Source organism: Dryobates pubescens, chromosome 1, assembly GCF_014839835.1.
Source record: "Dryobates pubescens isolate bDryPub1 chromosome 1, bDryPub1.pri, whole genome shotgun sequence".
In the NCBI taxonomy this organism is placed as follows: domain Eukaryota; kingdom Metazoa; phylum Chordata; class Aves; order Piciformes; family Picidae; genus Dryobates; species Dryobates pubescens.
In genome coordinates this window covers 17270218-17284479 of record NC_071612.1, presented here as the reverse complement: position 1 = coordinate 17284479, position 14262 = coordinate 17270218, and positions in this window count along the sequence as shown.

The following is a 14262-nucleotide window of genomic DNA, read 5'->3' as shown; positions in this document are numbered from 1 at the left end:
CAATGATGCTAAAATCTTAAGTGAACTGTGTAAATAGGTTTCTACTTAAAATGGTGAGTAGTGAAAGTAAGAAGTGTATTAAAGTAATATAGAAATAACAGCATTGCAAACACTTTGCCCTAATTTGGTTTGTTGTTTGGGGTTTTTTGGGCAGGTTTGTTAATTTGGTTGGTTGTGTGTGTGTGTTTCAGAGAGAATCTTTTCTTGGTCTATGTGATCTTGCTGCAAACACCACAAAGTGAAGGTTTTTTGGATTTTTGGGGTTTTTTTTTAGTCTCAGGTTCTGTAAAGTGCTAGGCACACCTTTTATGCTATGTAAATGACTGTTGTGAATGAAAACATGCAGCAAGCAGGAACCACCTTGTTCAAAATGCTTGAGAAGTGATTAATGGTGACTATTTTCCTGACTCATGCTGAAGGGAATGTTTGTGATGCACAACCCAAATCCCTTTCGAAGTCCTGAGGAGATAAGGGCACATTTATCAGTGCAGATTTTTGTTTGCTGTATTTTGATGAGCACTATTCAAGCTTCAATGCATGCTACTTAAATGTAGTCTATTTTAATTTGAGCTAATTAAGCATCAAAGAAAAGAGATGCTTCTTTTAGAGAAGTTCAGAAATAGCTTTCAGGGGGAAAAAGGTGAAGATCAACATGTTCAGACTGCTGCTGAGCTGCAGACAGCCCTAGCAATATTTTTTTTTATTCCCTTTTTGTACTACCAAGTGTGTGAGAGGGGAAGAATGTGCCCCCTTGTCTCAGATCTTCTGCCCTACAGTGACAGATGGAGCAAAGGAAGTTACTCTATCCCCTCTTTATTACTTCTCATCACTAAACACATTGCAACTCATTACTTCAGGAAAAGTGAAAAAGATTTTAATCCATGATCAATCTTTAAGATCTTGCCCAGCCCTAAAAAACAAGCAAAATCATGGAGCTGCTTCACAGCCACCACTACCCCTTCCTTCCTAGAGTCACCTGCTGTAAGCCTGCCATAAAAATATATGTAAGACACAAACACATGAGTGTTTGTGTGTATACATGGACAAGTACATCCTCTGGTTTGTGACTGACATCAGGGAATCCTACCTTAACATCTTCTGGAAGCTTTGTACCCAGACACACGTGCTCAGTAACCCATTCATCTTGACTGCAAGAGCTGTGCTTCATCAAGATAGCCCACAAGTGGCAAAGCGAGCAGCTGTAATAAATATCAATGTATATAATGTCAATGTATAAATATCAATGTATACAGAGGGAAGGAGATTGGAAATGCACTCAAAAACATTGGCATGCTTACTATTTGTTTTTCCTTATGATGCTTTTTTCTGTGGGCCAGCATTAGGAAGCCAAAAAGCAAAATAAAAATATTTTAGTCCAGTTTTCAAGTACCAGCCTCTTTATAACAAGGAAACCACAGATTTTCTCCTATCTGCTACATAACAGAATGTTTATAAGACGTTTACCTGGTCAGGAGGTTGCAGAGAGAGGTCAGACAAATGTTACCTTTTAATAAAGTCTCTCTCAGTGTCATTGCTCTTCCTCTGAAGACTTTTATATGGGTAACATAGTGATTGCCTGTGTTAATTTATGACCTTGAAGATAGTCATTACTTCGAGTGTATTTGGACTTGGGAAGTTTTTAGTTCAAATACACTTATCACCCAGGAATGAAGAGGATGTTGATAAGATTGATTAATGGATTCAATGAAGGAGCTTTTAGGTAGTGAGAGAGGAATGCTCTTATTCCCCTCAGCCAGGTGCTAATGAGGATGTGGAGCAAATTTGGCAGAAACATTTTTCTGTTTCCTGGGTTAGTTGTGTATCCCCAAAAGACTGTGCTTTTTGCAGGAGCAACCTGATGTTGCTCCACTGGAAAGAGCTGTGCCCATTTGCACCTGGGAGCGTCTGGCAGGATGCTCTTTGTGCTGGGGTTATCCCATGGGATAACTGCCACTGCCAAGCAGAGCACCTGGGATTTACCTGGGATTTCATTGCTAAAGGAAAACTGTAGTGGCTACAAGCACTGCTAGTTATAAGCTATGCATGATGAGGAGAGGGTGTAGTGTTTTCTATAGGGAAACAAAGATGTACAGCTATGATTAAGCTTCATGTTTGTTACTGTAATGCAAATTGTTGTGGTAAACTTTGGCTTGTGATTGATGTCATATTTCTAGGTAAATTAATTTGATGTTTTATTAATTTATCCCTATGAGGAGATCAACAAAGGCTGGCTGTTTGAACTCTGCTGCATGGCTTTACTGCAACTAACCTGCCTTCTTAGGACATGAAACCAACGACTGTCTCCCACAAACCAGGATTTGGATCTCCTGATGTTTTCCCCTCCCACACCCGCAGACTGGAAGTAAGACTATGCTTTTGCCTGCCCAGGAGTGAGCTGTTGGTGGTCATCAAGCACACATTCCTGGGACAACTACAGCCCATGCTGCAGTTTCTTAAGTATGGTGAGGTTTTTGAATTGTTGGGGGTTTTGGGGGATTTTTTTGGTGGGAAAAAAAGAACTGAAGTAATGGATGGGCTTTTCCACTTGGACTCCACTAAGCCTTGGAGAACTGACTTTCTAGGAAGCTCTCAGTTATCCTTGGGTTAATGACACTTAGTGAGGTCTTCATGCAAACTTAATTTCCTTGCTTGTAGGCTGTCTTTCTCCCAGTAGTACATTTGGTCTGTGCTCTGAATTTGCATTTGAAGTAAGGCCAACCTGCAGCCTGCAGAGCTAAGGCATGGTCCTGACTCCTTTCCTACCTTGTGCTGTTGCTCAGGCATTGTGCTGTCACCTGTTCTGCCAATAATTCACAAAATAATGAATTTACATTTTAGTGACCACATGGTATTTCAAAATCAACTGTGTACTTCCCTTGCCCTTGCCTTGGAAGGCTAGCACCAAGAACAGGAACAACTGGTCTTGTGGTGAACAACGTAGGTCCTATGTGGTGGGCTACGCTCTGCATTTGCTGTGGCCTGGAGCCACTGCTGTTGGAAAGAGAGAGTGTACTGCAGTAATGCCTCTCTTCTACTGTCTCCTGATGGTCTATACACACCAGTGACTGATTTTCTATACCTACTTCCTCAAAGAACAACTAACACACACACACACACATACACACCCCAACTTACATAAATCTTGAACTGGGATTTTTCTGCTTCTCTATCATCTTTAGTTTCCAGTGTGCTCTTGAGTTGTTTGCATTGCATGAGGGAAGCACAGGGGCTCCTACAGTCAACTCACACCAGCAGCTGCAACCTGGCCACTCCAAATCCTTGCACAGCCTCATGTCCCCTGCAGCAGATGCCAGGCCCCTTGGGAGCAGGGATGAACCTGAGCTCCTCAACCTGAGGCACAATAGGGTGTGAGTGTGAGTGCTACAGCCTGGAGCACTGAGAAAGGCTAACTGGCACAAGGGGTGAACCAGGTGCTGCTAAGAACTACCCCAGCAGGACTTGCCTATATGAATATCTCCCTTGGGATCAAGCAGTTGCCAGAGTGTCCCTGTGAGCAAGATGCTCTGCCCCACCAGCCCATGGTGAGGTTTTGCACATATCAGGAACACACCTGAACTTATGAGGCACCCAGCCATGGCTACAGCCTAGTCCAGGGCTGGACACAAGGTAGAAAATGCGCATGGGAAAGAACTACTGCTGATCCCCATCTGATGGGCATGCCACCCTGGAAGCTGGCAAGGGGAGGCTTGCTATGCCCCCAGGCAGAAATAGAGACCTCTCAGGTTTGCACAGGGATCAAGTGAAAATAACCGTAGCTTGGGTCAGCTGGGGCAAAGAGGAGCATTGTTGTAAAACAAGAGTAGTAAAATGTTAGTAACTTCCCTTAAATGGCAAATGAAGAACTAGACATCTTGAAATATTAGTGCACCACTGTGGGAAAATGTGAATCTTGGGGCTGCATTAAATAGTGTGAGAGAGAAACCTGATGGGTGATGGGAAGTGGGCTGGGCAAGGGTATCCTGAGGCACTGCAGAGTGGGAGAAAGTCTATGAAGTATTGTCTATGAAGCACTGCTGCCCACTTTGGGGCCTGAAGAATTCCTGCTCAGGGCTTTGATTTCCAGAAAGAGGGATGACCCAGCCATACTTTCCCTATCTTAGCCTAGGTGCCATCTCTTTCTTTTTCTCCTTGTCCTCTGAGGAAGGGGGAAATGTTGGAATGGAGGCCAGGCTTCAAGGGCTATCTAAACCAACACTGGTGGAGCAGCAGGTCTGTTAGTTCCCTCATTACCCAAACACTGTCAGCCAAACTTCTTCTACCCTTGGTTTTTAGTAAGTGCCAGGTGCACCCCTTTGTGCTCTTCTGTCAGCTGTACTCCTCTGTACTTTCAGGTTTCCCCTGAAGGTGCCCATGCCTCAGGGTGTGGGGCAAGACACAAGACCTGCTGCCGGAGCCCTGCAGGTACCCATGGACTCCATGCACATTCCTCATTGTTCACAAGTTTGAAAACAGAAGCCATTGAGGCTCAGGTCAGCAGCAGTCAACACAACTGCTCCTGCTCCCCTCTATACGTCACTGCCTGGTGGGACCAGCTGAAGCAGAATTGCCACAGCCACTGGGCAGTCAGAGTGGGATTGCTTCCAGCTCTGATCTCCATAGTGGTCTTCCCAGGTGCACTGCCTTGGGCACTCTGTATGATTAGGCAGCGTGATATGAAAAGGACGTAAGGAAAGCTAGCCGTTTCCTCCTTCTCCATTCTTCCAATAGACTCATGCCTCCTTCATGTCTGTGTCAGTAGGAAACACCCAAAGCCACCCACATTTTGAAAGCAGATTTGTCTGGGGCCACAAGGTCAAGGATGGGCTGACCACTGTCAATAGCTGCTGCCTCTCTGAATGTGTCCTTTCAGCACGGGGTACACAAGCTGGCTGTTAGGTTTTGTAACTTGCAGCATTTCCCACTGCAGAGAGAAGCAGCAGCTTGGGTAGTTCTTTTTCTACACCTACCACAAAGCAAAGCTCCTCCCATAAAACCTCTTCTTTGCAAAGAAATTGTCTGATTCTTGGCTGTTATCGTGCCACTATCCTGCACAAATATGAAGCAGCAATATGTCAATTTTTTGGTAAACAAATAGACAACCTCATTTCCATGGAAATCAAGACAAAATTTGGTTATAAGTGTAGTCTTTACTACCTTAGCTGGAAATTATGTTTTCTCCTAGGTCTGACATTTGCCAAAGAAGCAGGATGAGATTAGCTGCTGGAATTTGCACCAGCCCAAGAAATAACCTAGGAGAGCTCAGACTCTTAATTCTCTACTATGTTTTTACAGCCCTGTCACCAAGCTCTTGAGCTCCTGGTGAACTTTCCATCTGTGCTCTGGTAGGGCAGGGATTTTCCTCAAGGAATTTCCCTCATGATGCCACCATGACTGGGACTAGTCCCAGCTGAGCTCTGCATGGAAATCCATAGGGAAACAGAGGAGAGGTTCAGAGAGGAGAGGTTGGGAGAGGAGAAGTTTGGAGACGAGAGGTTTGGAGAGGTTAGGAGAGGAGGGGTTCAGAGAGAAGAGAGGGAGAGGAAAGGAGGGGAGGGGATTAATAGCCAGTGCTCACTGTAAACCACGATGTTTAAACCAATAAGCTGATAATGGATAACAGAGGAACAAAATCAAAACTTTCTGGTTTAGCCTAGTGCTGGGTCCATGGATAATCTTCAAAGAGGATCTACAAAATTTGAAAGGACATAAGCTCTGGGAAATGTTAAACCTGGTACATCTGGTTTACAAAGGGGTTTGTTGATGGTTTTTTTCTGGATGCTGCTGTGTTTTCATTTTTCTGTCAGAGTGCCAAAGGCATGCTAACATAGACTCTTGACCTTCTGGTCAGGATGACAAGGGTTATCCCAGGGTGTGTCCACACTTGTCAGACAATATTAAGCACAAAACAGAGCTGTCTGTCTTCTTTAGCTGAAATGGTTTCAGACATACTTCATAAATGCCTGTCCTTCACAGAGCAGAGAATTGCCTGTATTATTTCGGTGCATCCAATATTGAGATTGATGACAGCTGGGGTCATTGGTTAAACTGTCTATCCTGACAAGCTGAGGCAAAGGGAAGACGCAGGAGATCAGCAGGATGGCTGCTGCAAGTACCTGCCGGAGAGATCAGTACCAAGAGTAGGCAGGGCTAGTGAGGAGGCCAGCAGGTCTTTGCTGTGACTCACATCAAATCCTGCTTTTTGGACACGCTGCCTCACGCACTTGGCTCTACTTGAGGATTGCCAGCTGTGACATTGGGCAGGTTTACCTCGGCTCCCATAAAATAAAACAGAGCTTCCACCTGTAATTACAGCTACTGTAAAAATATAATGCAAGGGAGCAGCGTTCAAGAGATGGGAGACAAATTACCATTTATGCAAAAAGCTTACCTGTAATGAAGGGCTATTAAACCAGGAACAAATTCCCCTACACCCACCCCACCACCCTTTCACTGACTCCACTTTGCCAGAGGGGACCTGAAAGTGATCATCTATCCTATCAACTGTCATAGCTCTCTCTTTCCTCTGAGTGCAAGGAAAATGATGGAGGAGCAGAGAAGCTAGCTGATAGCTGGCAGACACTATAATCTTAATGTGTGCCAGTTCTTGGCAGTTGCCTGACAGGTACAAAACCAGTGGTGGAAGAGCTGCAGCCAGCCCTGCTGGAGAAGGTATCTGCAACCTTCCTCCCCACACACATTAGCATTGACTAGGCTATTCCACTGTCCCTCAACAGATAAAAGGGGAAAGGGGGTGACTTGCATCACACCGTAACAGGTATCAGACTGTGTTTAAAAGTAACAACCACTTACTGTAGGCAGCTGCAAGGTGTAAGTTACTTTCATATTTGTAAACCAAGCATGGCTTCTGACAGAACTACCTCCTTGAGGGCAAAAAGCTTAAGGACTGAGTGATGTGAAAAAAAGAGAAGATTATTGAACAGAGCAAACTGAAGAAGGCATTTCTGCAAAAGAGAGGGAAAAAACACCATTATGTGAATTTCTTTCTCAGAGTCACATCATTCTTTTCCAGAAGCACCTATGCCAGCCAAAGAAATCAGAAACTGGTATCCTGATCAAGAACAGATGCACATATGTTAAATGCATGCTAGTAGGATGTTAGGAGCTAGAGAAGCAGCAACCCAGAGCAGTGAATTAAAACCTGAAGCAAGCACATTATTCGAGGTCCTTTGCTACATCCAGCTTTCCCCTAGCTACGAAGACAGTATTAGTAGTCAGTCCCATTTCCCACAGGCATTTTTTTCTTGCTTAAGTGCAAAATCCTCTTCCTGCAAAGCTCTGGGGGTTGGAGAGAGAACCCTGGTTTAGGGAAGCCTGGAAGGCCTGACTTGTGTTTTCTCAGCTGAGTTGTGGTCAGTGGATTGATACACAGTGGAAAGATGTCACAAGCTGGAACTGAACCTGCTGGCCAGCCTATGCTTTCTAGCAAGAAAAACAAGAATATCTTGGCACGGGTGGAGCCTCCTTGTACCTTGCTATACTGTATCAGTGTGGGTGCCTGCCTGCCTGAAAGGCAAGGGAAATTCTCAGAGGGTTTTTACCCCAAACCAGCAACACTAGTTGCTTTCCCTTTCCCCAGTGAAAAAGGAGGTGTCACCACTCAAAAAACGTCATGCCAACTGCCTGTGGAGCTTCCCTGTCTTACGCTCTGGGAAAGCCTCCCCAGATCTTTGCCACCAAGGGGGTTTCCAAGAAGTCAACATGCATCAGCTAGTCCTCCAGCAATCTGCACCGGCTCCTCCCATGCCTGGGGACACCACTGAAGGTCCCTCACCCCTGCCTGCAGAGATGGACTGTGGGATTCCCATCAATTAAGCATTTCGTAACTCCAGTTTCGGTGGTATTCGTACCCTTTTCAAGCTCACATCGGAGCTGTTCAGCTTATACTGATGCCCACTCATCACCCACAGCCCCGCTGCTAGCACAGAGCCAAGGCTGCTTACAAAGCCTGTGTTCACTGCTGGTTCCCACATCCTGTACACTGATCATCCTATTTGTAGTCTGGCTTGTTCCAGTTAATAGTATTTTTTAAAAATTACTTAAAATAATTTTTCTTTCTGTTTTTTTTTTTTCCTCTTCTTTTTTTTTTCCCCCCTAGATAGTTATTTGCAATAGCAGCCCTGCTTAAATCCCTCTAGAAAGTGGAAGAGTTTATTTAGTTGTTCATTTAGATGTGGTCAGCTCTGTCTAATTCTCCTTGCTTTAGCTCAGGACATCCTTGCAGAATGAAAGTGACTGCACTTTTCTTTTGGTCCCCAGTCTGATGGGGTGCCCCCCAGGAAAATCAAGCCAGTACAGGTTGAAGCTCTCAGCTATTCATGTTTCATGAACAAGCATTTTTCATGAGAGTAGGCTTTGCTTATGCATGCCATTTACATTTGCATAGTCTTAGAGATACACGTATTTCACTGTAATTTTGATCTCCTAAGTGCAACTTTGCACGGCCCACAGCGCTTACTCACAGGCTTTGCTTTGCACTACATAAGAAGGGGCAGTAGGAGGAAAACACATCTATTCAAGGCAGAGAAATTTCACAGTAAAATGCCAAGGCTGGTGGAGATCTGATCAGCTCAGTCTGGCATTGGGGTCATTAGCTTGTCAAAATTAGAAGCGTTTGGGATCAGCCACACACCTGTGCTTGGCTGGGTCAAGAGTGAGCAGAACTCTCACGCTTCAGGCCATGGGCTGGGAGAGGAAATACAAAAAGAGGCAGAGAATTAGATTCTATTGCTCTTTCTCCCAGAGTGCTCATGAAAATTACTGACCATTTCATTCACTATTTCTTTCTGTTACTGGTAGGGGAAACCATAAAAAAACCCCACAGTTCTTTTGGCATATCAGTGCCTGAGCTGCCTGAATGTGTTCTCTGTGGTTCTTGCAAGGCAATGTCACAATCAGATAATTTAGTCAAAGTGCTGTGCCATTTCCATAGTTAAAATTGCATCTTGCCTGCAAATACCGAGTCCTTTATGGCTCCACTAAAGTAGATCCATCTAAGCTCACGCCTCAGTGTCTGTCTGTAATCTGGCCAAAAGCAACCACCAATGTCATAGCAGATAGGAGACAATTATAGGTTGGAAGGCACATAAAAATTTCTCTCCTCTAGAGAATATGTTTAGAGGATTAAGATATAAATATACCCTTCTCTTCCCTCCTTATTAATTAGCAGTCAAGAATTTCCCATGCAGGGAAGCTTTCCTGGCCCCATTTACCTGCACCACTGCAATGTTTACCATCTTTTTGGCTTCGTAACAGCTGTGAATCTTATTTCCCTCTTTACACCTTCATAAACCAATAAAATTAAAGGGCTTTCCAATCTGAGGCTTTTAGTGCAGTGTTATTTACCTGCCTAAATGTAGGGACCTGAGTTTGAATCTGAGAGACCTGTACCCTGTGTTATATGTATGTTATATGTATTCTGTGAGTAATGTGGGAATTTTTTTTTCCATGTCTGCTAGGAGGTGACTTTTCTCCTGATCAGCATAACTTCCCCAGTCTGTGTAGGCTATTGTTAAGCAGACAATAGATAATTGTCTACCTGCTGGCTCACCTATCCAAATAGTAGTCACCTTATTGCAAAGATTTAATACCATTGTCATAGATTTTCCTCAAGAGGACAATGGTCACACCTGCCATAGCCTCCTATGTCACCTCCTCCCTCAGGTCACATCCTGTCCCTGGGATCCTTCTTGATGCCAGCAAGTCTGAGTCAGGTAAAAGCACAGAGCTTAAAAATGAAGCAGTCAGCTGTTTCCTATGCTGCTTATTAGCTGGGTGTTTAGTTTGGACCTAGCTCGTCACTCCTCACACAGGCAACTCCCATTGACTTCACTGGGAACTTCGCCTGAGCAAGGATTTCTGAGCAGGGCTTCTTGATGGAGAATGGCAGGACAGGACCAAGCACAGAAATACTTGGGTCCTGCCAGAGTAGAGATTTTAAAACAGTCATTCCCAGGATGATCTTTAATAGCAGGTCTCAAGGGACTTTACAAACCTGAGAAGTATTGTGTCTCTATTACAAAAACTGGTTACCAAAACAAAATGGTAAAGGTAAACAAGGTGCTGTCCTAGGAACTCCTGATAGCAAATCAATGTCTTTATGTGATGAAATGTAGGCAAATGTAGACCTGCATTTACCTACAAGGGCTGCTATACTTCTGGAAAGAGTTTTCAGGAACAACTACTAACACTCCTCCTTCTGCCATCTTCCTTTTCTTAGATGCAAGTCACATTACTACTCATAATCTCCGTTGTTTTAGAGCATTCACTCTTCTAAGATCAATCCTAGTTTTTCTCAGGGTAAAGACAAGAAGAGCATCTGGCCTGTGTGTTATAGACATACCTGGTCCTGGCCCTTCTCTTACCTGCACATCCACAGCAGCAAAGACAGAAGCTAGAGCCAGAGCCGTTGACTCCATATCCAAGCCAGTTTAGCTGGATTTATGTAGCTTTTAACTGGTACAGGAGGAGGAGGAAAGTCTTCTCAAAATGTATTACCAAGGTCTATAAGCTCCAGTCTCATTAGGGCTGCAGTAAGTTACATATTTGACGATGGTAGTCACACTGAGCTCTGTGTCACTGTGAGTCTTCAGTTTCAGTCAGCCTTCCACATGGGAATAGATGCAGATGTGTTAAAAAAACCCACAACAGACTTGAAAGAAACAGCTTAAAAATCCATCCCATGCCTGGTAGTTTCTTGCCAAACACACTTTAACCACCTGAAAACCCACAGAAAGGTAAGAGCAGCTCTTTCCCAGGAATGAAGTGACTTGATTGGGAAGCATGCAGGACCCTCACCAGGTGACAACACTGGGTGTGCAGTAAGGAGGGGAAGTGCAATTTCTTGTATGAAACCACTACAGAGATTAGAAAAAGAGTTTTCCAGTAGGAAACACTCTTTGAAAACCTCCCACAGAAGAATCCTTGAGTAAGGCACTTGCTGACTTATTGCCTGAATGCTGTATCTGGGGCAGATCACTTGCTGACATACTACATAGGCTGCAAAATTGTGTAACTTGCCTTACTATGTACAAATCAGGGAAGCACAGCCACCACTAAATATATATACTTTGCCTCAGACTTTCTTTTCCATTCTGTGGCCTTGGATGAATTCTGGGGGAACGTTCTTTTCCTGGAGAGTTTTTAACAAAGCAAAGTTCATAGCAGACAGAGGTACCACACCTGAGGTCTGGATCAGTACAGACACCCAGAGAACACAGTTCTGTCAGGTTTGTTTGGCTTTCTGCTCCTCCCTAGGATAACTGACGCCATGCACTCAGACCGCCTGCCACCACTGATGCATTTCAAAGAGAGGTGCCTAAATCTTCAGGGGTTTTACCCTGCTAGCAAAATAAACATCTGCATTCCCAAATACTTCAGAAGCACTTAGGAGTTCCACTTCACTTGCTTTCATTACCTGGCCACAAGAAGGTTGTAGGCTGTGTTCTCATATATTTCTGTCAGGAAAACCAGATAAGCTTTAGTCTGGCTATAGATCTTGATTGCTTGGAAGAAGTCACTTGGAGTGAATGAAAAGGAAAGAGATGATGTTCAACCTCAAACCAACAAACAACAAAAAGTAAACAAACCAAAATAAACAAAAACTCCCAAAATTCTGAGGCCAAAAAAAAATAATAATTAAAATGGATTGAATCAGTAATGAGATGGGGGAGAAAAAGAGGAATAATGAATGATGAACAGTTTACTTAGTACTTACTTGTCCACAGCCTTTCCTCAGGCCCTTGACACAAGAGGAGTCTGTTAACTGAGGTCTCAAGGTTTGGCTCAGGCAATCCTGGTGCTGGCTTTTATAGGGAAGGCATCTAAACCCTGGCACATATTGCATTTTGATTTGTGCCACAAACACTGTGCTCCATCCAAAGTTTTGGATGAATTATAGTGTACCCTCTTTCATTACCTTGTTGTTACACTTGTGTGTGACATGAGCGTGCAATCTGTGGAGAGGGGCAGCATGCTGATAGAGGGAGGGAGGGAAGGAAGGTGGTAGAGAAGGAGGGCCAGCCTGCCAGCACAGGGTTGAGGAATGAAGTGGCATGAAAGAAGAGGTGATGAAAGCAGGGTGGGAGAGGATTAGCAGGCTGAGGACCAGCCTTCACAGGAGAACAAGCCAGGAGTAGAGAAGATATGGACAGCCTGCAAGCATTATTGCAAATGCCTCACAAGGGGAGGGAAATGACTGCATGGCATGTTTTACCACATCAGCTGCTTCAGAAACTAGAAGTGAAGGGAAAAGGAGCTCAGCTAATGAAGAGGCAACACTGATGCCATGACTGAAGGCTGCCAAGCATGCTGAGCTGAACACATGCTGTTTCCAGAGGCAGCAGAAGGATCACTGATTTGGCTAGCACTTGGGATTTGGGAGCCATAAGTGAAATGCAGGGCCCAACAGTAAGAAGGCTTAATTTGATGCATTTGTTTTTGCAGTTAGGAATAAAAACTGAAAGCCCATCCAAGCCCTTAAGTTACCTTGTGACTCTGATCAGTGATTGACATGTCAATGTGATGTGCTCTACACAAAGGCAACACAAAGGTGAGCCCTGCCCAGGAGAACTGAAATGCAAGTATGATGGGCAAGATAAAAAGCATGATATAATGCAGAGAGGAGGAAGGCACAAGGTAAGAATAACATGAGTATGAAAAGATCATGACAGCAGTTTCAACACATTAAGACTAGCTCTTTTAACAGGCAATCAGAGGCTCAGGTGAACTTTGGGAAGCAGTTTGGAGGAAAATGAGGATGCCAGGGGGTCATCTTGCAAAGCCTGGAACTAAATGAAATTGTGAAAATGCTCCTCTGAAATACTGAGAGCAGCACCACCAAAGCTTGCTGGGGCAAGCGGCTTCATGAGATCTTGCTGTGTTGGACATTTGGGAAGGGGTTGGACACGTGCAAGTTGGTGTAAGCAGGCTCTGCTCCTGGCTCAAAATGACTCACAGTGATTTTGAACGATTTATCTCTGATTTCCCCTTTGGTATAGTTGGCTTTGTGCAGTTTGCCTACCTGCAAAACTGTCTGGGATGCTGGTAAACTTCACCTACCTCTGCACAGAGCCTAGACAGCACCTGCTGAAACACAAAAAGTAGGGAGTGGGAATATCAGAAGAGTCAGAATGTTATACTGTGCTTTGGAGAAGGAAATGGATGAAACAAGATGGAGAATGGCACAGGATTTGAATGAAGTTAAAACCAAACAGGTGATAGTTTAAGGGAGCCAAAAGTGCCAAGGGATGTTGATGCCAGTGAATTCAGAAACAATAGATAAAATATTGTAGCTTGTGCATAGTGCAAGGGTGCAGTGGCTGCAGCCTCCTCAGTTGCAGCTCTTAAACGACTGCTTGGCAGAGTGGTCTCTGCTGCTTCCCTCCACTTGCTCTCATCTTTGCCTCCACTCTTGCCTCTCTTCTCTATGGTAAAGTTTTCTTCTTTGTGTCCTTCACCTTCCAGGTGCCTCCCCACACATTGCTGCCCATATCCCCAGTGTGGCAGTGCCCCACTTCCTAGGGTGAGGGGAGGGTGCTGCCGGACCCACCCATACAGTCTGCACCACCTGCTCAGTGCTGAGGTGTCCAACAGCTACAGCCAGCTCAGGAACTCAAGGCCCATTTTAATCAATGAGGGCTTGTTTTAGCTGTGAATTTGAGGTTTCTTTTTGGGAAGACATTAGTGAGGTCCCTAAATCTGACAAGCGTAGCTGGCAAATAGCTGCCAGTGCCTACAACTCAGCAGCTCAGCCATTTACACATGCCCCAGACACGGCTCTGTCAGGAAGGCCTGTCAGGAAGGCCTGAGTCCCTCAGATTTCTGCTTGCTTTGTGCCCCTTTTTGCTGATTTCTCACAGGCAGCCACTGACCTGGAGCACAAGGGAAGCAAAATATTCAATTGCTGGAAGAAAGCCACAGAAGTTAGGAGTAAACCTTGCTCTGTGTCTATCAGTATGTCAATGCTCCTTCAACACAAAGCGATGCAGTATTATTACAGGTGAAGGCAGCAGTTAGGGATGCTTGGACACAGTCGGGTCAGTACTGTTCACTTAGGTATTTTACCTACAGCTGTGTTACCACTGGAAGAAGCACAAATATGACGACCATGAGACTTACTGGAGGTGACTGGGAGATGCCTCTGTGTTTCACACAGGAGAGGGAAAGGTGAGGTTTCCCGAAACCGGAGGTTGCCGGGAAGGCTGCACCACCAGTCGGGACACACAGCGGACTCGTTTAATTTCT